This window comes from Dermochelys coriacea, chromosome 3, assembly GCF_009764565.3.
Source record: "Dermochelys coriacea isolate rDerCor1 chromosome 3, rDerCor1.pri.v4, whole genome shotgun sequence".
Classification (NCBI taxonomy): Eukaryota; Metazoa; Chordata; order Testudines; family Dermochelyidae; genus Dermochelys; species Dermochelys coriacea.
The window spans coordinates 104,714,603-104,737,068 of NC_050070.1; positions in this window are offsets into that span (position 1 = coordinate 104,714,603).

A 22,466-nucleotide genomic window follows, 5' to 3' on the forward strand; every position below is an offset into this window, starting at 1 on the left:
TTGCATACCTACATCTTTTGCAAATTTAGTATGATTTTTGTCTCTATGTTAACCGGTATATGGAAATTTCCTATTGTCATGCAAATTCTGCAGGTGTTTTCAAGGCCCAGGCTCTGGAAACTAAGTCAGTTCAAGGTATTGATGAGTGGTTGCTACCTGCATGGAGAAGTCTTGTACATAGTTTCCTATGACCATATGTTCACAGACTGTTGTACCCTACAGAATGGCTGTGCAATGTGCATGAAGACCAGACATTCTGGTGATGGGATTTGCAGAAGTACCTAAACAGGTCAACCATTTTTGGAGCTTGGGCTTGGATGAAATCAGAACGCTGCCTGAGGCTCAGTCTTGAATTCCACAGGGATTCAGAGTGCCAAAACATGAAGTGAGAAATTGATTTAATGAAGTGACATCATGCAGAGTGGAAAGCCTCAAAGCAACTGATTCAAACTTTCCATTGAAGAGTTCAAGTTGGATACGGGTGAATTAGGCAAACATCAATCATGTCCCAGTTCAACTGAAATAATTTTTGGTGGTTTGACATGTTTTCTGACAGTGTCCAAATGCGAACATAAAAAGAAATCTCTGTGGTAATAGGACACTAAAGCAGTAGCTCTGAACTCTTTTAAGAGTTTTTGGAGTTATGCTTATACTTTATGTTGTACTAGGGATTGCTGTAAAATGGAAGGGATGTGGTCTGAATGAATCTGGGCTCCTGTGGAACCCTCCCTCATTCACTAGTAATCTTCATTACATTTTTGACTATATAGCTAACTTACCATACACGTGCATGTGCGCTTTTTCTTTTTTAAAACAGTATTTCATGTTTGTTAAAAAATACTGCTATTCCTTTAATGCTTACTGTGCAAACTCAAAAAGTAGTTGGCAAAGAGTCATGACTTGGCCAAAATAAAAATTTGTGTTCACAGGAACACTCCAAGGCATATCTCCACAGTGGGGCTTTTTCTCTGCCAAATCTCATCTTTCCGCCTTCAGTCACTTTGGCCGTAAAGCTGTTTTTTTGTTTAAGTGAAATAATTATTTTATAATGTGAAATGTGTATCCATTCACTCTCCTCTGACTAGAAAATAGCTGAACCATTTTCCTTCAAGCTCAAACCATCCAAAAATGCTCTCCTTTAGGTAAAGACCAAGTGTGGAGAACTTCAACTCAAGAGGTAAAAGTTTCAGAAAATTATGAGTGACTGGATACATAGGTTTAAAATGGAAATGCTTAGGTCTCCTTAACTTGTTTCACTAGCACTTCAGCTATCTAAAGGGTTTTTTTCTATAGCACCCATTACCGCAGTAATATGTAAAGTACACTGACTTGATGGTATGAAAGTATGCTCAATGTAGAGCAGTAATGTAGCATTTTCTTGTTTTATAGCTATTCCGTTTTATTTGTATTGATGCCCACTATGTAATGAGTGTTTTCAAACATTCATGACAGTCTCTAGGCTTAGACAAACAAATAGAGGCTAAGGAAAGGGTAAGGAGACCAAAAAAAATAAAGGATTAGTTTTATACAAATGAATCAGGCTCACCACAGTTAGCATGTTCATTCCAGGCACCTTTAAATACTGATTTATACCGGATGTGACATTGGATGGTGAATAAGGAGACCGTAGTTAATGTAATTACTCAAGAGGCTCCACTTTTTGACAGTTAAATGCTTGATTACATGTAGCTTGTGGAACAGGTAGTACAAGATTCAATTCCAGACTACTTAATGGTTCTGTAATATGAACTGGGGGTAACTGTAGGATAATGAATGAAATGGAAAATGCTTTGCACACAGATTAACAGAATGGGGAGTCTTTAACTTAGTTTGTGAGTCCATGTATAAAATAATCATATAAAATACCTTCAGTAAAAAGACAGGATTGTACTTCAATTGATACACAGAACAGACATACCATATTCTGGACAAGTTCTCACAAAACCAAATCTTCAGCATACTGATGAGGGAGAGTTAAGTCAACTAGAGAATATTCTTTAGGTTTATAAAAGTAGATGCAATTTTATCAGGGTACAATATATCGTTAATAAACAACAATACAAGCTGAGCTAGTTGCCCATGAAAATGGGCATAATTCTCATCAGCACAACTAAAATATTTAATGGGGGGAATGGAAATCTCAGGGGGCTGGTGATGATAGAATCTTTCAGCTTTAAGTCACCTGTACAAACTTTGCCCAAAGTTGGTAATGCCTACTATCCTCTTAATGGGTGTTCAGGATCCTATGTGAAATGAATCAATGGTATCAGCCCAGTTCCTAACAGACAGTTGCCTACATCACAAAACCACCATCACAGCTAGAGCTGGTCAAATGCTGCAAAACCTTGAGCTCTCAACTGCTGTTCAGTGGGACCATATTAATACTGTTCATTCGCTCTGAGGCTATTTGCATGGACAATTTGTGTTCAGAGTGTCTGGTGTATATCTGTTCTTCAGATAACTACCTGTGTTCAACTCTGAACAAGGATATTGGTGCATCAACGAGAGCATTTAATACTCAATATTCACTCTTCGATATTCTACTGGGGAAACCATCCAATTCACTAGGAAGTGGAAGGAATAACATGACACAAGTGACCAATTGCATAACATAAATAGTTGCATTAGACAGTTCACAAGCACTCTGGAGGTGGACATTTATTTACATACGACATTACAAATATGTGCAAACAACAAATACAGCAGTTACAGAAACTAGGATAAGCTCATGAACAATTCTCATCCAAAAGATGTAATGGGATAACTTATGTAATGATGCATCTAGAAACAAAGAATGCAGGCCATACTTTACAAGATGGCAAACTCTATCCTGAAAATCCGTGACTCTGAAAAAGATTTAGGGGTCATAGTGAGTAATCAGCTGAACATGTGCTCCCAATATGATGCTGTAGCTAAAAGAATTAATGTGATTCTTGAATGCATAAACAGGGGAATCTCGAGTAGGAGAAGACACATTATTTTACCTCTATATTTGGCACTGGTGCGACCAATGCTGGAATACTGTAGCCAGGTCTAGAGCCCACAATTCAAGAAGGATGTTGATAAATTGGAGAGGATTCAGAGAAGAGCCATGAGAACGATTACATGATTAGAAAACCTGCCTTAGCTCATCACTATAAAGAAATTGAGCTCCTTGAGTCTAACAAAGAGAAGGATAAGGGGTGACTTGATTACAGTCTAGAAGTATCTACATGGGGAACAAATATTAAATAATGGCTTTTCAATCTAGCACAGAAAGGTATAACATGATCCAATAACTGGAAATTGAAGCAAGGGTGGAAGCGAGGTGTACATTTTTAATAGGGAGAGCAATTAATCACTGGAACAATTTATCAAGGCTTGTGTTGGATTCTCCATCACTGACCATTTTTAAATTCAAGATTAGGTCTTTTTCTAAAGCTACATTTTAGGAATTATTCTGGGGAAGTTCTATGGCCTGTGTTATACAGGAGGTCAAACTAAATGATCACAATTATCCCTTTTGGCCTTGGAATCTATTAATCTAACCAGCTGTAGACAAAGTTGCCACTAATTGACATAGTTGTTACCAGTTTCCAAGGACTGAACTGGCACTGAGACTTAACTGGCTTTTCATTCCTAGAGTTTGTCCTGCAGGACTAGCATCTGAGGCATCTTGGTGCTCAACAGGGAGAGGCCAAACTACCTGTTCTATGGTTGATGGAAGACATTTGTCTCCAGGACTGTCACTCCAGTGCTTTCCAGAGTACTACATTCATTTAGGTTAACTCTTCTTTTCCTTTAAACTGCCCTGAACAGTTTTTTGCCTTTGTAATCTTCTAGTGCTTATCTTAGACTGATGGTTCTGTTCAACTAATTATTGCTCTTGGGAATACATTTTCATACTTCTGATGGGAAATTGCCATCTTCCTTTTTAAAATCTCTATTCTCCATGATTAAGCTACCACAAACTTGATATAATTAAAGGGAATGTGTATGGAGATAAATGGGGGGGAGGGTACGGAGGGGATGGTGTGGCAAAGCTGGTAAAATGTGAAAGGAGCTGTTTTAAAATAATAACTAAAAAAACTTGATCCTGAGACCAATATGTCAATTTTAGTTGGGTATCACTATTTATACAGGAGATGAAAATTTGCTAGATAGGTCAGAAATCAAGCCCAATAGCCTGAAGAGCATGCAGACTAAGTAGACAACATGTAAGGGAGTGTGGAATGCAAGATTTATATTTTACCTATTTTGCCCTTTCAAGAGTAAATGCCCTTCTTGTAAGATCTGTGTTACTCAAACATACATTAGTGGGCTCAATAGAGGACTAACTGGATGAAATTTTGTGTACTATGTTATGCAGGAGGTCAGACTAGATCAGTGGCTCTCAACCTTTCCTGATTACTGTACTCCTTTCAGGAGTCTGATTTGTCTTGCATACCCCCCCCCCAACAAGTTACACCTCACTTAAAAACTACTTGCTTACAAAATTAGACATAAAAATACAAGTGTCACAGCACACGATTACTGAAAAATTACTGACTCTCATTTTTACCATATAATTATAAAATAAATCAATTGGAATATAAATATTGTACTTACATTTCAGTGTTATACTTGAGCTTGTTTTTTCACTTGTGAGCCTTGTCTGAAGCCCAAGCTGCAGTCGGCAGGGCTGAAGCATGTAACTTAGTGTCATAGGGTCTCCTGTGGCATGAGCCCCAGACGGTTGCCCTGCTTGCTACCAATAATGTCAGCCCTGCACTTGCACTCCCCTTAAACATTTCCCATGGACATCCCCTCCCCCAGGTGCTACAACCCCTCAGATTGAGAAATGTTGATCTAGATGAATTGAGTAACCCCTGAAAAAACTCTGCGTACCTGCAGGGGTACATGTACCCCTGGTTGAGAACCACTGGACTAGATGATCTAATAGCTCTTTTGGCCTTAAAAATCTATTAATCTTTCCTATTTTCTCTACTTATTTCATTAGCTGTAGTTAAAGTCATGTCTGTTTGTTTGCTTTTTGATTGCCAGTATGTTTGCAGTCTTACCCAGTGTTTGTCCTTTTACCCTTTGCTATTTTTAATTTTATTGCTAGATGTGCCCTGCTTTCATATCTTCCATTTCACCACTTCAGGAAGATGTGATGTTAGTGACTTAACTCAGACATTTCCATGAAGGTGTCGATTACATTATTATTGCTGGAGGCTTCAAAATAGTTTGCAGGTGTTAAGCGAGTTTGTCTATAGAAATATTCATGTCATGTTTTCTGAAAGTGAATGAGATGTGTTTTTGTTACATACACACACACCACTCTCTCTGCTCTTCTTGCATATGCAATGGCTTGTATCCACCTGACCTGTAACAGTGCAGGTTTTGCATTATAATTAAAATATATTGCAAACAAAGTGGCACACAGAGTTGGTTAAACAAAATCACACTAGCCATGAAAAGTTTGGTAGCCTCATTTTGGTTAGTTTGTGTTCTATTGCCCCTCTAAATACTGAATGCTGGGATAAGCATGTTGTGTGCATATATAAAGCCATACATCTGTGTGCTTGTGTGTGTATGCACACATTCACACTGGTATGGAATTTTAATACCTACTTGTTAAAATTAATAATGGAAAAAGCTGAAAAATCAGGGTAATAGGGTTTTATAAGACCCCAGAAATAGTTCATACAGCTGGGTATACAGTATATTTTTCTGAGCTGAAATGTCTTGCCAACAAACAAGCTACAGTATACACTAATTGCTCAATGAGAAGGATCCATCTCATCCTATTTTATACACACTCTGGCACATTGACACATTATGTCCTTATGTAATGTTGATGAAACAATACAGCAAAACCAAGTTTCTGTATCAGCGAATCAACTAAATTTACTGCCTCTCTAGATAGGGAATGTGTCGTGCACGAGCACATCACAGAAATACTGATGATCAGAGGGACGGGAAGCATACAGTCTGGAACTAGTATAGCTTTGGCACAGCTGGTGTGCGTGCAACATGGATGAGTGGTTTTCTCAAGCCTATTTCCAGATTAATTAGTCCAATTTCCAGTATTTGTGCATGAGGTCAACATACTAATTTTTCAAAATTGCCTCAATTTGGAGGATGATGGGAGAGGTGAAATCATGAAATCTTGATGGCCTGCCAGTTGGAAGCAATGTTTGAGGGTGCGTCAATTCCTTTTCTGTTTGTCCACCAAACTTTCCAGCTAGCATATCCCTGGCTGTCCAAGATTCTAATGTTTCCTGTTCAGTAGCCGGATGGAGAGGAAGTTCCATGTGCTTCCTGGTTTTAGAGGTGGCACAGTGAGAAGGGCAGGGCAGCCAGTAAAAGCAAATGTTCAAAGCATAAGAGGATTTGGTGACCCTGCAGAAGTGGAACTCTATGTCATCCTGCTTGAAAGCAATGACTGTTCCCCTATTTAATTAACTGTATGACTTGATGATAAAGCTCTTCTTCCCCCTTCTCTCCCCCCCAAAAAAGCATTTAGAGGGTATAGACAGACTTTTTCGCTCAAAGTCTACCTTATGATTCATTTCTGGACTTGGCTCAATCAAGATAGCTCCATTCACTTATCACCTCACTCAGACAACCAGGCATCTTGTGATTGTGGCTATTATTAGATCTGGCCAAAACTTGGGAGTTTCGGTTTGCAAGAAGCTTTGATATTTTGGAATTTGCTTTCATTCTGATTTGGAATGAAACCAATTTTACTGAAATTTCCCTGAAAACTTTGTTTTGGAAACACTGACAGGTGGTGTTCCTGAAAAAAAAAATGTGAAATTGACTGTCTTGTCACTTTCACTGCTTCTATTCCCTGGATAGGAGCCCAGCTGTGGCCAAAGCCAGGGTACCCAGGGCTTTCAGGCTTGTGACCCCAACCAGTGTGCATGGGCTGGAGCCTGGGCTATCAGAGCCCTAGGCTCTCCACTTCCTCTAAGGGAGTTTGGTAGTGCTGCTGCAGACCGGGTACCTTAGCAGCCCTAAGAGTCCTGGCCCTATTCATGGCTCCAGAGTTTTCCAGGCCCAAGAGAGCTGATGCCAGGGGCAGCTGTAGTGTCATGGGCCCTTGAACACGAGCTCCCACCAGTTTTCCAATGGAAATCCACCTGTAACTTCAACTAAAATTTTGTCAAATCTGTAATAGATTTGACTAAACATTTTGCTTCAGTGAATCAACATTTTCTGATGAAACCAAGGTTTGTTAGAAAATTTACTACTAGCTATAATAAATAAATAATAAGAATAAAAGTAATTTTAAAGCTCAAGCAAAGCTCCAGACAGGATGATAGCCCTGAAGACTAAAGTTCTCCAGAATGATTCTCCTTCATGCCATGTGCTGTGCTTCTAGCACTGCTGCAATCTCACTTTCTGCCCTTAATGCTTTGGTTGCCATTTTATTTTCCAACTTCTTCTGCATCTAGCAGACTAGATCCCAGCTGAGGTAAATCAGGGTAGCTCTGTTAGTCGTTTGAGCTATTGTGACTTATACCAGCTGAGAGTCTTGCCCAGAGAGTCTAGGGATGTGGAATATCGTTTTTTAGTGACTAGAATATTGTAAGTACGAGAGGTGGAAAAGATGAAGCCAGGAGAGCAAAAGCCAGACATGACTTTGTAACTCAGATGCCCATCTATTCCTAGTTCTGCTATTGTATTGCTGTTTGCGGTTGGGCAACTCGAATACTCTCTCTGCTTCATTTTTTCCCCTTCATCTATTAAATGGGGATTATACTTGTGTGGCTGAATTTATAAACATTAGTTACATGTTTTAGGTTCTCTGGTATAAAGTGCTCTGTAAATGCGAAGTATTTATCATAGGAATCTGGAGTCAACTATTAGTTGTCTACACTGATGAAAAGTCTGTGGTAGCTCAATTTTTAACAGACTTTGGTTGGGCCAGCAGTTTCACTTCTCAAGTTTTCCCATTGACTTCAGCTTGTTCCCATTCACTATTGGGTTTATTGGCAATCTTATCATTTTTCATGGCAGCTGACTGTTTCAACATTATCTGTGGCTTCACTTTTCTGAAACATGCATATGGGTTCTCCTAGAAAAGGTCCCCAGATATTTTTTGAACATGGGCAAAACACATTTTCCCCTAGCTTCATTCTTGTAGCTGTAACTTAAGTAAATCAGCCTAAGGCAAACCCCCAGCATGGAAAACTTCAGCACAAAGCTATTAGCAACTGAAGACATTTTTTCCCGATACACCGTAACATATTTGGGTGCATACAGCCACAGAGGAATGTCTTTAGAGAAGTCCCCTACATCAGTGGTTCTCAACCAGGGGTACACATACCCCAGGGGGTACACAGAGGTCTTCCGGTGGTACATCAACTGATCTAGATAGCAGCCTAGTTTTACAACAGGCTACATAAAAAGCACTAGCGAAGTCAGTACAAACTAAAATATCATACAGACAATGACTTGTTTATACTGCTCATATTCTATACACTGAAATGTAAGTACAATATTTATATTCCAATTGATTTATTGGTAAATTATATGGTTAAAAATGAGAAAGTCAGCAATTTTTCAGTAATAGTGTGCTGGGACACTTGTATTTTTATGTCTGATTCTTGTAAGCAAGTAGTTTTCAACTTGAAGTGAAACTTAGGAGTACGTGAGACAAATCAGCCTCCTGAAAGGGGTACAGTAGTCTGGAGAGGGTTGAGAGCCACTGCCTTACATGTTCAAGTGGCTTGCTGAATTGGGTGGGTGATGGGCAATAAAAAGGGTAGAGGGAGCAGCAAATCCCTTTTTCCCCTAAAACGTCTATACTTTTTGCTGAAGTCTACTATTAAGAGTGACTTCAGCGGCAGACAGCTTGTGTATCACTGACCATGATCTTTGAAAGAGTAATTTAAACAGTTTGGCAGTGTGAATAGTTGATCTAATGTTCTGTCAAGGGGGTTCAAGGGTTAAATTCAGCTGTGATGTAAGTAGGCACAACTCCACTGACTACAGTGGAACTGTATCCATTTATATCAGGGCTGAGTTTAGACAATTAATTTTTCACTTAATATTACAGATGTTAAGTGCTACAGTTCATGCAACTAAATATCTAATCTCTCAGTGCTCTGAAGACCTTTCAAGTGGTTCTCTCCAAAACAGAAACTCTGAGAGCATCATTTTCATCTCAAAGAAAGAAAGAAAGAAACCCCATTATTTCCTGGAACAGAAACATCACTGGTCAAATTCTGTACCAGGAACTGAGAGCAGAATCTGACCTATCCTTTATAATGCAATTATAACTCTTTTATTGTGAAAAAATGCTTATTTGTGTTTATTTGAAAAAGTCATGGACATGAGATTATATCCTTTGCTCTTGGGATCCCAGCTTGGACTATTCCAATTAAACCAGAGTATCCAGATGTGAATGAACTGTTCATTCAGAGTTCACAGGATGTTCACATTGGCTCAGATCCTTCAAGGCAGGGTCCATAGGAGATTTTAATTTTAATTTTATTTTATTTTATTTTATTATTATTGCATTAGTTAGCACAGTTGATATCTTGAAAGGGATGCATTGATCACAAGACTCCCTCTACCCCTGCAGACTGGCTAGTTTATTTGTGTCAAGAGTGAGTTACTTTTTTGAGAAGTGGAACAGGAGATGTTGAATTTTGAACACTATTACATTTCACTGTTAAAGCTGTTAATACAAGAAACAGAAGCAGCTCTAGTCAGGTGGCTTTTTAAATTCCTTATGATCATTGGTTCCTCCTCATCATCATCACACCCCTCATTCTCATTCTCTCCCTCTCTCTCACTCTTCCTCCCCCTCCTTCCCACTAGGTCTTAGACAGAAATTTGTTGTCATCCCTTCCTCTCCATCCCCCAGGTGCCATGTTAGAGGTCTAAAGTGTGCTGGCCATCTGTGGAGGAGTGATTTGCACCCTAATGGAACTTGCCAGCTACTGGGAAAAAAATTCTACTTTTTTTACATTTTAAAATTTTATTTGATTGAATAAATTAGTTCTGTAGTGCAACAAAAAGGCTCCAGCTTCAGTGGGTTTTGGTTCAGGCTCTGATTGATTATATTTGTGCCATTGGGGTGGGTTTTTTGGCTTTCTGTCAATATTCTATCACAGAGGTTCTCAAAACTTTCTCATAGCCTAAACCCCATCTCAGTAGAGAGAGTACTCCCATGGGCTGCCATTCATGATCACACTGACCACTGCACACAACTTATCAAATTAATATATCATCCCTCTGGCGACTGCAGCAATTGTTTACATGAAAAAGCATCAAATTTGTATTTAGTTGTTTTTTTAAAAATGTGACTTGCCAGATGGTAACGAGGACAGTCAGCTCCATGTAACTAGCCAACTCTCCATGGACCACTAGCAAGTGATCCGCAGACCACAGTTTGGGAACTGCAGTTCTAGTGAATAAGCTTTACTAGCATAAATGCTACGCTGATTTTAAGCCTCAATGATTAAATAGTCACCAAAACCAAATTTCAAGATTGCACGAACAGTGAAAACTTTGATTTTATACCCAGACAAAATATGCATTCTATTGTTGGTTAGTTGCATAAATCAGCCAATCCTGGAGCAAAAAACAAAACAAAAGGGAAAAAAAACCCAATGTGACTTAGGTCACTAGCCAACACTGAACATTTTGAATTTCAAACATTAGACATTCACAGTGAGCTGTTCACACACCATCTGCTGATAAAGAACTAGGTCCTGAAAAAATTCACAAATTCTGATATTGAGAGTTTCACAAATTGTCTGTGGACAATTTACAAATAGGAAAGAGGGGAATTTGTCAGGTTATTCAATGTAAATGATTTCCTCAGATCTAGTTCTTAATAAAAAAAAGCATTTTAAAATGTTTTTATGGGGCATTCAAAATCCAGATCTGAATTTTTCAAAGAGGAACCTAGGAATCAGCATATAGGATCAAAACTGAAGTCCTTCTAGTCCAGTATCTGGTCTGTTTCAGCAACCAGCACAAGCTGTTTCAAAAGCAGTAGTGGAATAATCTGGCCACAGAGAATATTTCTTCCTAAATCATATTCGTTAGATGTTGGCTTATGCCTTGAAGCTTGAGGGTTTATATCCTTCCACAGCCTCCTGTGGGCTCTCTTTAAAAAATTGCTTTGGATGTTCTTATTATCCATATAAATGTCCACACTTTTTTCAATCTCCTGCTAGACTCAAGAATCTCTGGGACTTAAGATAAATGGTGAGGCTATGCATGCTTCCTATAAAACAGAAGCAAATGGTCTTCCCATGATGCCTGTAGATGGCAATGACATTGAATGGGTAAATAGTTTTTATCTCTCTGGGTAGTTGGTTGACAGCAGGAGGTTTCATAGCTGAAGAAATCACATGTTGGATCAGTCTTGCATCATTGGCATTTCAGTGTCTTCAAAGGCCTCTGTCTGCGCAGAAGGATGTCCGTGTGGCAACTAAGATATGAGTGCTCAAGGCAGAGGCAATGACCGTTCTGTTATATAGAGCAGAAACATGGCCACTAAAAACAGCACAGGAAAAGAAACTTAACAGTTTTCAGTGTCAAAAATTACAGCATCTTCTTAACATCATTGGTTTGATTTTTGTCACAAATGAGGTGACGCTTCAACAAGCCTAGCAAGTTGCGGTCTTGCACCAGTTGAGAACAAGATGACTGCAAGGGTGGGGTCATGTCAAACATACAGGTAGGTACACTTCTACAGAAGGTTTATAGAACTGAAGTTGAAGGAAGTAGAGCTCAAGGCTGAGCATAAATGAGGTTGGCAGATGCAATTTTGAGGGATTTAAGAAAACTGAAATCCTCCCCTATTCACTCTTGCCAAAGGAAAAAGACTTGCAAGAGACCTTTCAAGATGAATGTCCATTCTATGTACTGACACAGCTACATCATAGCGATATGACTCTACTGCCACTCATAGACTCCTGTGGCAATCAGTCCCATATGTGAATTATGTGTTTTTAACTCTCCCATTCATACTATCCCCCAACACCAGCAGTTTGGAATCCAGGTGCCAGTGGAACAGAGTCAGCTATACCAGCTTGTCACAACAGAGGAATTTTTTGTCTTGTAAACAAGGGAATTGCCAAACTCAACAGTGAAAAGGGGACTTACTGAATGTAAAGCAGGTGTAGGCCCAGAAGTATATAAGCACAAGAACTGTTCTTTTTAATGAAAGCATGCCTTGGAAGGCGTTCCAATGTTAAGATTGGAGGCAGAAAAAGAAATCTCAGGCCAAAGACGGATGGTGATGAGTACTGAATATGGCTGCCAGATGGAAAGGCAAAATATTAAAACTGTGCCTCTTTGTGATTTATTTTCTATTGCATTTCTGTAGTATATACATATAATAGGCAGCATTTGTTATAGCATTAGCTCAGAGACAAAAGACCATTGCCTGACTGACTTCAGTGTGCAAATTCCCTTGACCTTTTTGGAAGGAGAATCTGCAATGTTTCCAAAACATATTGTACACATGCCGTACTTCACACTCATATCTGAGGAACTTAGGTATTGTACCAAACCTTAAATGAAATCAGTGTCTAGTGTATAAACTCCAGAGAGTAAAGCTGACCAGTAGAACAATAAAATCTAGTTTGTGTCTTTTACACCAAAGCTTGTTACAAATGTTAGGTCTGATTCTTGCATGTTGTATAGTCACTGCACAGTGTGCATCAGTTGCTACCCAAAAGAATGGCAGTGTTTTACCCCTATTTAGCACTGTCTGGTGTAAATAACAGCACAAGGGGCAGGGCGATGTAATGGGCTTATTTTTTCATTCATAGTCTATGCAGCTGCCACTGGAATACTGCGTCCAGTTCTGCTGTCAACAGTTTAAGAAGAATGTTGATTTATCAGAGTGTGTTTAGAGCCACAAGAATGATTAAAGGATTAGAAAACATGCCTTACAGTGAGAGACACAAGTTGCTCAATCTACTTAGCTTAACAAAGAGAAAGTTAAGGAGTAACTTGATCAGTTCATGAGTATCTACATGTGCAACAAATATTTGATAATGGGCTCTTCAATCTAGCAGACAAAGATATAACATCTGATGGAAGTTGAAGCTCAACAAATTCACATGGAAATAAGATATAAATTTGAGGATATTAATCACTGGAACAATTGTAATTATTGGGGCTACTCAGTGATGGAGTACACCAAGCCCCTAGTGTGCCAGGTGTATTGCGACTCAGAGACAAGCGCTGTAGGTGGTTCAGCAGCTAGGCCATGTAGGTACTAGCCCTGGTTAGGGTGACCAGGTGTCCGATGTTTGACTGGAACATCTAGTTGAAAAGGGATCCTGATGGCTCCAGTCAGCACCGGCGACCGGGCTGTTAAAAGTCCGGTCAGCAGTGCTGCAGCGCTAAGGCAGGCTAGTTCATACCTGTCCTGGCTGGCACCACACTGCACCCTGGAAGTGGCCAGCAGGTCCAGCTCCTAGGCGGGGGGCCACAGGGCTCCGTGTGCTGTCCCCGCCCCGAAAACCAGCTCCACACTCCCTTTGTCTGGAGCTTGCTGGCCCCCCTGCCACCGAGAACCCAGATCTGCTGGCTGTTTCTGGGGGGGCATGCAGCGCGGTGCCAGGACAGGCAGGCAGCTTGCCTTAGCCCGCCACTGTGCTGCTGCCTGGGAGCTGCCCAAGATAAGCCCACACCCCAATCTCAAGCCCCAACCCCATGCCCCAGCCCTGAGCCCTCCCAAACCCTTCATTCCCAGCCCCACCCCAAAGCCTGCACCCCCAGCCCAGAGCTCTCACCCCCCGCTGCACCCCTGCCCCAACCCAGAGCCTCCTTCCACACCCTAAACCCCTCATCCCTGGCCCCACTGCAGAGTCCTCACCCCCTCTTGCACCCCAACCCCTGCCTCAACCCGCAGGCCCTTCCCATATTCCAAATCCCTTGGCCCCATCCTCCAGCCTGGAGACCCCTCCTGCACCCTAAACCCCCATCCCTGGCCCCACCCCAGAGCCAGCATCCTCAGCCCAGAACCCTCACCCCCTCCAACACCCCAACCCCCTGCCTCAATCCATAGCCCCCTCCCACACTCTGAATCCCTTGGCCTCACCCCCCCAGCCTGGAGCCCCCTCCTGCACCCCAAACCCCTCATCCCCAGAGCCCGCACCCCCAGCCGGAGCCCTCCTACATCCCAACTGCCTGCCCCAACCCGGAGCCCCCTCTCGCACCCTGAACCCCTTATTTCTGGCCCTACCCTGAGCCCACACCCCCAGTTGGAGCCCTCATCCCCTCCCACACCCCAACCCCCTACCCCAGCCCAGAGCCTCCTCCCACGTCCTCATTCCCAGCTCCACTGCAGAGCCCTCACCCCCTCCTGCACCCCAACCCCTGCCTCAACCCGCAGCCCATATCCCTTGGCCCCAGCCTGGAGCACCCTCCTGTACCCCAATTCCCCCCATCCCCATCTCAGAGCCAGCACCCCCAGCCCAGAGCCTTCATCCCCTCCCACACCTCAACCCCCTGCCTCAACATGCAGCCCCCTCCCATACTCTGAATCCCTTGGACCTAGTCTGGAGCTCTCTTCCACACCCTGAACCCCTCATTTCTGGCCCCACCCTGCAGCCTGCACCCCCAGTTAGACCCTCACCCCCTCCTGCACCCCAACCCCCTGCCCCAGCCCAGTGAAAGTGAGTAAGGGGGCAGGAGAGTGAGCCACCAAGAGAGGGGGAATGTAGTGAGTGGGGGGTAGAGCCTTGGGGAAGGGGCATGGCAGGGGTGGGGCCTCAGAGAAGGGGTGGGGCTATGGTGTTCAGTTTTGTGCAACTAGAAAGTTGGCAACCCTAGACCTGGTGGGTCCCAAACAATTAGACAGCTGGCTAATGGAAAGGGTATTTTATTCGGGCTGGCAGGAAAGAAAACGTTGAAAATACCCTATGTACAGCGGCTTAAACAATTACAGCTCAAAGTGAGCAATAGCAGTTCCTGTTTGGGTCTCTAGGGCAACCCAATTGAGAGTCAGGGCTCTTTATACCTAGTGCCTGGGGGTCTCCTCCAGTCAAGTCTCTAGTCCAAGCAAACAGGCACTTACCCTAAGTGATCCCAGCATGGAACCTTGTATGTCTACACAGCAACTAGACACCAATGGCTGGCCTATGCTAGCTGACTCAGGATCATGGGACTCGGGCTGTAGGGCTGTTTCATTGCTGTATAGATGTCTGGGCTTGGGCTGGAGCCTAGGCTCTAGGACCCAGTGAGGTGGGAGCAGGGCTGTCCCTAGCTATTTTGGTGCCCTACGCAACCCCCCCACGGGGAGGGCTGGGTGGGACCCCAGGCCTCTGTGGGGGTGGGGGAGGGGGCTGGCCATTTCCTGCGAGAAGTGGAGTGACCTGGCCCCAGCCTGCTGTGCTCTCCTGGCTCCCAGGCTTGGTGGGATGGAGGAACAGCCCCCCCAGCACTCGCCAGCGGCATGGCTGGGAGCCAGGGGAGCGGAGCAGGCTGGGACCGGGTCACTCTACTTACCAGTGAGCACAGGACCAACAGCTACTGGAGTCTTCAGGAGAGAGGGGGCGGGGCTGGGGCAGAGCAGGGGCAGGGGCCATGGGGAAGAGCCGGAACAGGGGCTGGAGCAGCATGCAGCTGCGCAGGGCACCAGGAAATTTGGTGCCCCAAATTTCCTGGTGCCCTACTCAGCTACATACTTTGCGTATGGGTAAGGACGGCCCTGGATGGGAGGGCCACAGAGCTCAGGCTCCATTCCGAGCCTGGAAGTCTATACAGCAGTGAAACAGTGGCAAGTATTTCTTTGCTGTGTAGACATACCCTTAGTGTCTCTGATTCAGGCTCTGCTACATTGGTTCCCTGCCCTGCTGCTGCTACCCCCTACGTCCCACACAGATCTGCATCTAGCTGTAACTCCTAGCAGTCATAGCCTGTTCCACATGCAGCTCTGCATTCAGTTCCTGGGGGTGCTTTTCTTCAGCTCTTGACTTGCCATGCAGCTGCTGCATCCCAAAAGATGCCTAATCACTTCATTTTCTAGTTTAAAGCCATTCTTCATCTGCCTATGGGAAAGGAAAGTGCAGTGGGGAAGGAGCTGATAGGATGCATCAGGTGAGGTATTTCCAGTAGAGATACAAGGCACATCTGAAATACTGTGTGCACTTCTGGTCTCCCATGTTTAAGAAAGATTAATTTGAATTGGAATAGGTGTAGAGAAGGGCTGCTAAGATGATCATAGGAATGGAAAGCCTACCTTATGAGAGGAGACTCAAAGCTTGACTTGTTTAGACCAACCAAAAGAAGGCTGAGAGGAAATATGATTGCTCTCTATAAATACATCAGAGAGATAAATACCAGGGAGGGAGAGGAGTTATTTAAATTAAGCACCAATGTGGACACAAGAACAAATAGATATTAACAAGCCATCAACAAATTTAGGCTTGAAATTAGATGAAGGTTTCTACCTATCAGAAGAGTGAAATTCTGGAACAGCCTTTGAAGGGGAGAAGGGTGGGCAAAAAAACTAATTGGCTTTGAGACTGAGCTTGATAAGTTTATGGAGGGGATGGTATGATGAGACTGCCTACAATGGTAAATAGCCAATCTGCGATTGCTATTAGCAAATATCCCCAATGGCCAGTTCTGAGACTCTAAATAGCGAAGGCTCTATGTTACTACAGAGAATTCTTCCCAGCTGTTTGGCCTTGCCAAAATGCTCAGGGTCTAACCGATCACCATATTTGGTGTCAGGAAGGAATTTTCCCTTGGTCAGATTGGCAGACACCCTGGGGGTCTTTCACTTTCTGCTACAGCATGAGGCACAGGTCACTTGCAGGTTTAAGAAATGTGTTGGTTTGACAGCCCTGGGAGCTGAAGTACTCTATCTTTGGGACAAGTACAGCGAGGGCAGCAACTTCCTTATTGTGGTGTATTGAAAACTGTAAAAATTACAAGCTGACTGATACTGACCCTGCTTGCAGGTGAGGAGGCTCTGTAGGGAAGTGTGTGAACTGGGCTTAGCAGGTGCAGCATCAGTTTGCAACCAGCCCTCTTACAGTAAAGTGGGGCGAGTTCTTCCTCTCTGTTTTAGGGAGCAGCCTGCTTTGTCTCTCTCTGTTTCATTTTGGTTCTTGTGTTGTTAAAGGTTCTGGATTTTATGCTATAAAATAGTGTAGTGGTGTGTTGCAACCTTCCAGCAAGAATATTTTTCATTTATTTCTTTGTGTGTATGCTGTGAACATCACACTTACAGACCCCTATCAGTGCATCTGAAACTTGATTAGAGCAGGATTCTGCTACCATGCCTTCAGCAAGTGCTATACTCTGCATATAGTCCTGCTGAAGACTGACTACTCACAGTGCAAGGAATTCATTGTGAATAAGGCAGGCAGAGTCTGACCACAGAGGGACCACTTTTAAGAGTGAGAACAAATTTCACTCTTCATTCAGTCTCTGGCATTTCTCCTGAGACACCCCACAAAAGTGCAAACTGAGGTAGCTGGTGTCTTGTGAGATGGAAATTGTTGACTGAGACTGCCAAACTCAGTCAGTGTAGTTCCGGACTGGGTTCTTTTGGGGGCATGTTAAGGTTTTTTATTCTCTCCACTAAATAATTTCAAAAATAAGAACAGAAGCCAGATGTAAAGGCAAATAAAAGAAGATGAATTGGAGAATGAAGATTTTGGGCTAACAAGTAGGTATTTTAAATGTATAACTTTTAGAGCCACTTAACATGACAGTGCCCCTTTAATGAAGGCTTAATATAACTTGGCACACACAAATGAGTCTAATCGGCCCTTGATGTAAATACATGACTCTTACTAACATCAATGGGAATTACACATATACATCAAAGGGGGAGTAGACACAAGTTTAAATTTACAAGGAAAATATTGGTTTATATGGTACATGTCAAGTCTCTTTCCTGCCTTTTCTCTGAATACGCAACACTTGTAGACCCACGTCTCTCTGTGGTCAGCCACACTGGGCCCAAGGTTCACATAGCTCTAAGGATTGCATAATTTAACAAAGCTCCGTCCTTTGTGCCTTTTCGCACACTACTGGCACATGTGTGCGAATGACCTAGCATGCTGAACTAATGGGAGAGTGGCTTTCATTTTGATTTTATGAACTGCACCTTGGTTGTTACTGGGTCTGTGTGCATGTGGTGGTGGCAGGAGAGAGCTTCTCCCTCATATCTTTCTGCCTCTGCACAGGGCCAGTCACAACTGGGCTTCACTAGTTTAGTGCAGGTAGGAGAAAGGAGGGCTGAAGGCAGCAACATCGCTCCCTCTTTTCCCTTTGCACCAACCAGTAAAACTGAGCTGGTACACAGGGACTGCACACTCCCTTTCAAAGGGTGCGCTCCATGAGAGCCCTCTTCAAGTTAGCCAGGATTTCTCCAGGGGCTTCCACTCAAGCATGACTGCTAAATATCTATACCTGTTTTCACATATATATATATCTCCTTCCAGAAGAGTATCCTTGGCAATGACCAGTGACTTTTGAGTTTAAAAATTAGCAGACTGCTCCACTAATTCCAGCCTGATTCCCACATTATGTTTGGTAACTGGTGACAGGACACAAAAAAAACATAATAATGGCCATACCGGGTCAGACCAATGGTTCATCTAGCCCAGTATCTTGTCTTCCCACAATGGACAATGCCAGATGTTTCAGAGGGAATGAACAGAACACGGCAATTATTGAGTAATCTGTCCTCTGTCATAAAGTCCCAGCTTCTGGCAATCAGAGGTTTAGGGACACGCAGAGCACGGCATTGCATCCATGACCATCTTGGCTAATAGTCATTGATGGACCTATCCTCTATGAACTTACCCAATTCTTTTTTTAACACAGTTATACTTCTGGCCTTTACAACATCCCTAACAACGAGTTTCCCAGGTTGACTGCATTGTATGAAGAAATACTTCCTCACATTTGTTTTAAGCCTGCTGCCTATTAATTTCATAGGGTGACTTCTGCTTCTTGTGTTCTGTGAAGGGGTAAATAACATGTCCTTATTCACTTTCTCCACACCAGTCATGGTTTTCTAGACCTCTATCATATCTCCCCTTAGTCATCTCTTTTCTAAGATGAACAGTCCCAATCTTTAATCTTTCCTCATATGGAAGCTGTTCCATCCCCCTAATCATTTTTGTTTCCCTTCTCTGTACTTTTCCCAATTCTAATAAATCTTTTTTGAGATGAGATGACCAGAACTACATGCAGTATGGTAAGTGTGGGCATACCATGGATTTATATAGAGGCATTATGATATTTTTTGTCTTTTTATCTATCCCTTTCCTAAAGGTTCCCAACATTCTGCTAGCTATTTTGACTGGCACTGCACATTGAGCCAATGTTTTCAGAGAACTATCAAACATGACCCCAAGATCTTTTTCTTGAGCGGCAATAGTTCATTTAGACCCCATCATTTTGTGTGTATAGTTGGGATTATGTTTTCCATTATCCATTACTTTGCATTTATCAAAACTGAAATTTATTTGCCATTTTGTTGCCCCAGTCACCCAGTTTGGTGAGATCCAAACAGTTTGGTGAGTTTGGACTTAACTATCATCTGCAAATTTTTCTACCTCACTGTTTACCCCCTTTTTCCAGATCATTTATGACTATGTTGAACAGCACTTGTCCCAGTATAGATTGTTGTGGGAATCTGCTATTTACCTCTCTCCACTGTGAAAGCTGACCATTTATTCCTAAACCCTTTGCTTCCTATCTTTCATCCTGTTACTGATCCATGAGAGGATCTTCCCTCTTATCCCATGACTGCTTACTTTGCTTAAGAGCTTTTGGTGTGGGACCTTGTCAAAGGCTTTCTGAAAGCCCTAGCACACTAGATCGGCTGGATCACCCTTGTCCATGTGCTTATTGACATTCTCAAATAATTCTAATATATTGGTGAGGCATGATTCCCTTTACAAAAGCCGTGTTGACTCTTCTGCCACATAATGTGTTCATCTATATATTTGTGTAGTGACGTGGTGTGGTTCCCTGCCGCCCCGGACAGAGACAAGCCCCTTCGGACACCAGAGTGGGTGGAGCCAGGGAGCTCTGAGCCCGCCCCCCAGAGGGTCAGGCGCTGACCCGGAAGTATAAAGGACCGACCTCAGGGCTCACTGGAGAGGCAGCTGCCGGGGAGGCCAGAAGCCTCCGACTAGCTTGCAAGTGGGAAAGCCCAGCGACCTGCAGAAGACCTGAGGACTGGCCCGGCCTGCCCTGCACCAGCTACCTGGAGGAGTTGCCAAGTCTACCCCTGGCCAGCTACCCCAAGGAACCCATGGTCCTGGACCCCCCTGAGGACACCACCCTGCCCCAGGTACCTCAAGAGGGGGAGTCTGGAAGTAGCCCGGGGGCAGCCAACCCTAGTCTGGCTGCAGCGCTGCCAGAACCCAGGTCAGTGTGTTGCGGCCAGGATCCCCACTGACTCGGCAGCGGGACTTCTGCTGCTAGGGCCCCAGGCTGGGATGCAGTGGAGTGGGAGGGCCTGCATCCCCCCCTGCCACCTAACTTGCGAGTGGCAGTCTCCCCCTCTCCCAGGCCCTTTGGAGCCAAGGGCCTGGGCTTACTGTTTATATATTGTTGTTGCTCAGCCCCTGCCTGAGCACCTGACTCACCATTGCCCCGCCCTGGGCTTACCATTAGATACTGTTACTGCTCAGCCCTGCCGGAGGGCCTGAGCACCTGACTCACCAGTGCCCTGCCCTCACCCAGGGCCTGGGCTTACTCTGCTTATTTTGTATTGTGACAAAGCTCTGTCCTTGCCTCCGTGGGTCCTGCGTTTCCTGGCGAATCTCACTAGCCTCAGAGGCTCACTGTGACCCTCCACGTAGCCCTTCTTTCTCTAGAGACAAGGGTCACAGTCTACTGAGCCATTTTCATCATAAGACAGCGAGGGAGGCGAGGAGAAGTTATTCTTCCTTGCATAGTCTCAGTGATTAAACAGGGGGCAAAGGTGGGGGGGGGGGAGCCCAGGCCTACCCTCTACTCTGGGCTCCAGCCCAGGGACCCTAATAGTATCAGCTATGGTAGCTGACCTTTTAGAAACATGACATGTACAATTCCCCGGGCTACTTCCCCCACAGCAGCCCTCACTTCCTCAAGCTCCACTTCACCCTTACCTCAGGGCCTCCTTCCTTGTACCTGATGTGGTGTGTACTACTCAGCCTCTCCAACCACGCAACTTCTTCCCACAGCTCCTGACATGCACCCCACCTGACTGACTGGGAGGCTTTTAACTAGTTTCAGCCAGCCCCCGATTGGCCTCAGGTGTCCCAATCAACACAGCATTCTCCCTGCCTTCTGGAAAGTTCTTAATTGGCCCCAGGTGTCTTAATTGACCTGGAGCAGCTGCCATTTCACTTAACCTAGTACCAGGGATTTGTTTAGCCTGGAGCTAATATATCTATCTCCCACTGCTTTTCTATAGCCATCTGGTCTTGCCTCATCACAGTATCTTCACTAAGGCTGTAGAGGAAGTCTCCCGCGGCCGGACTAATTCCTCGCAAGAGCTATTCCCCAAGATAGCGAGGTGGTGTGGTCCCCTGCCGCCCCGGAGAGAGGCAAGCCCCGGCTAGCCTCTCTGCAATCTGATAATTCTATAGTTTAACTCAATTTACCTGGTACTAAAGTTAGACTTACGGGACTGTAATTGCCAGGATCACCTCTGCAGCCTTTTTCAAAAATCAGCATTACTTTAGCTTTCCTACAGTCATCTGGTACAGAGGCTGATTTAAGCAATAGGTTATTTACCATAGTTAGTATTTCTCCAATTTCATATTTGAGTTCCTTCAGAACTCTTGAGTGAATACCATCTGGTCCTTGGGACTTATTACTGTTTAATTTAATTTAACAATCCCTCTTATAAGTGTTTCATCATAGTTTTGAACAAATGTACATAGGAGTATAGAAAATACTTTGCATAATGACTCACCCCCACATCATCAGTGGTGAACCCAGAAACCCCAACACTGCAGTACAGACACCCTACCATTTCTGTTAGCTGGTAACAGTAGTAAGATTTTATCTTCTAGTAGACCAGTGGAAAGGTAGTGTGATTTAGTGGTCAGAGCTGGCCTGGGACTCGGGAGACCTGGATTCTATTCTTGGCTCTGCCACTGACCTACTGGATGACCTTTGGCAAGTCACTTTCCATTTCCATGCCCCTCTTACTACCTGTAAAATGGGGATGATAATAATATTGACTTCCTTTGTAAATCACTTTGAGATCTATGGATGAAAATTGCTATACAAGAACAAGGGTGGTATTATTATTATTTATTTTATTACTTTTCTTTACCATTAGTGGACTAGCCACTAGAGGGGATGTAATAGCATTTGCAGTTTCCACAGTGGGTGGAGTTTTCTATTTGTTTCACGCTTTTGTTGCACAAGTAAACCTTGGGGAAAGCTGCTGTGCAAAGAATGAGTCTGTGCAAACCTGTTTAAACTGATTTGCATATGTAAATTGTAAGAGTCAAAATGGTACTTTAAATGTATCCATTTTA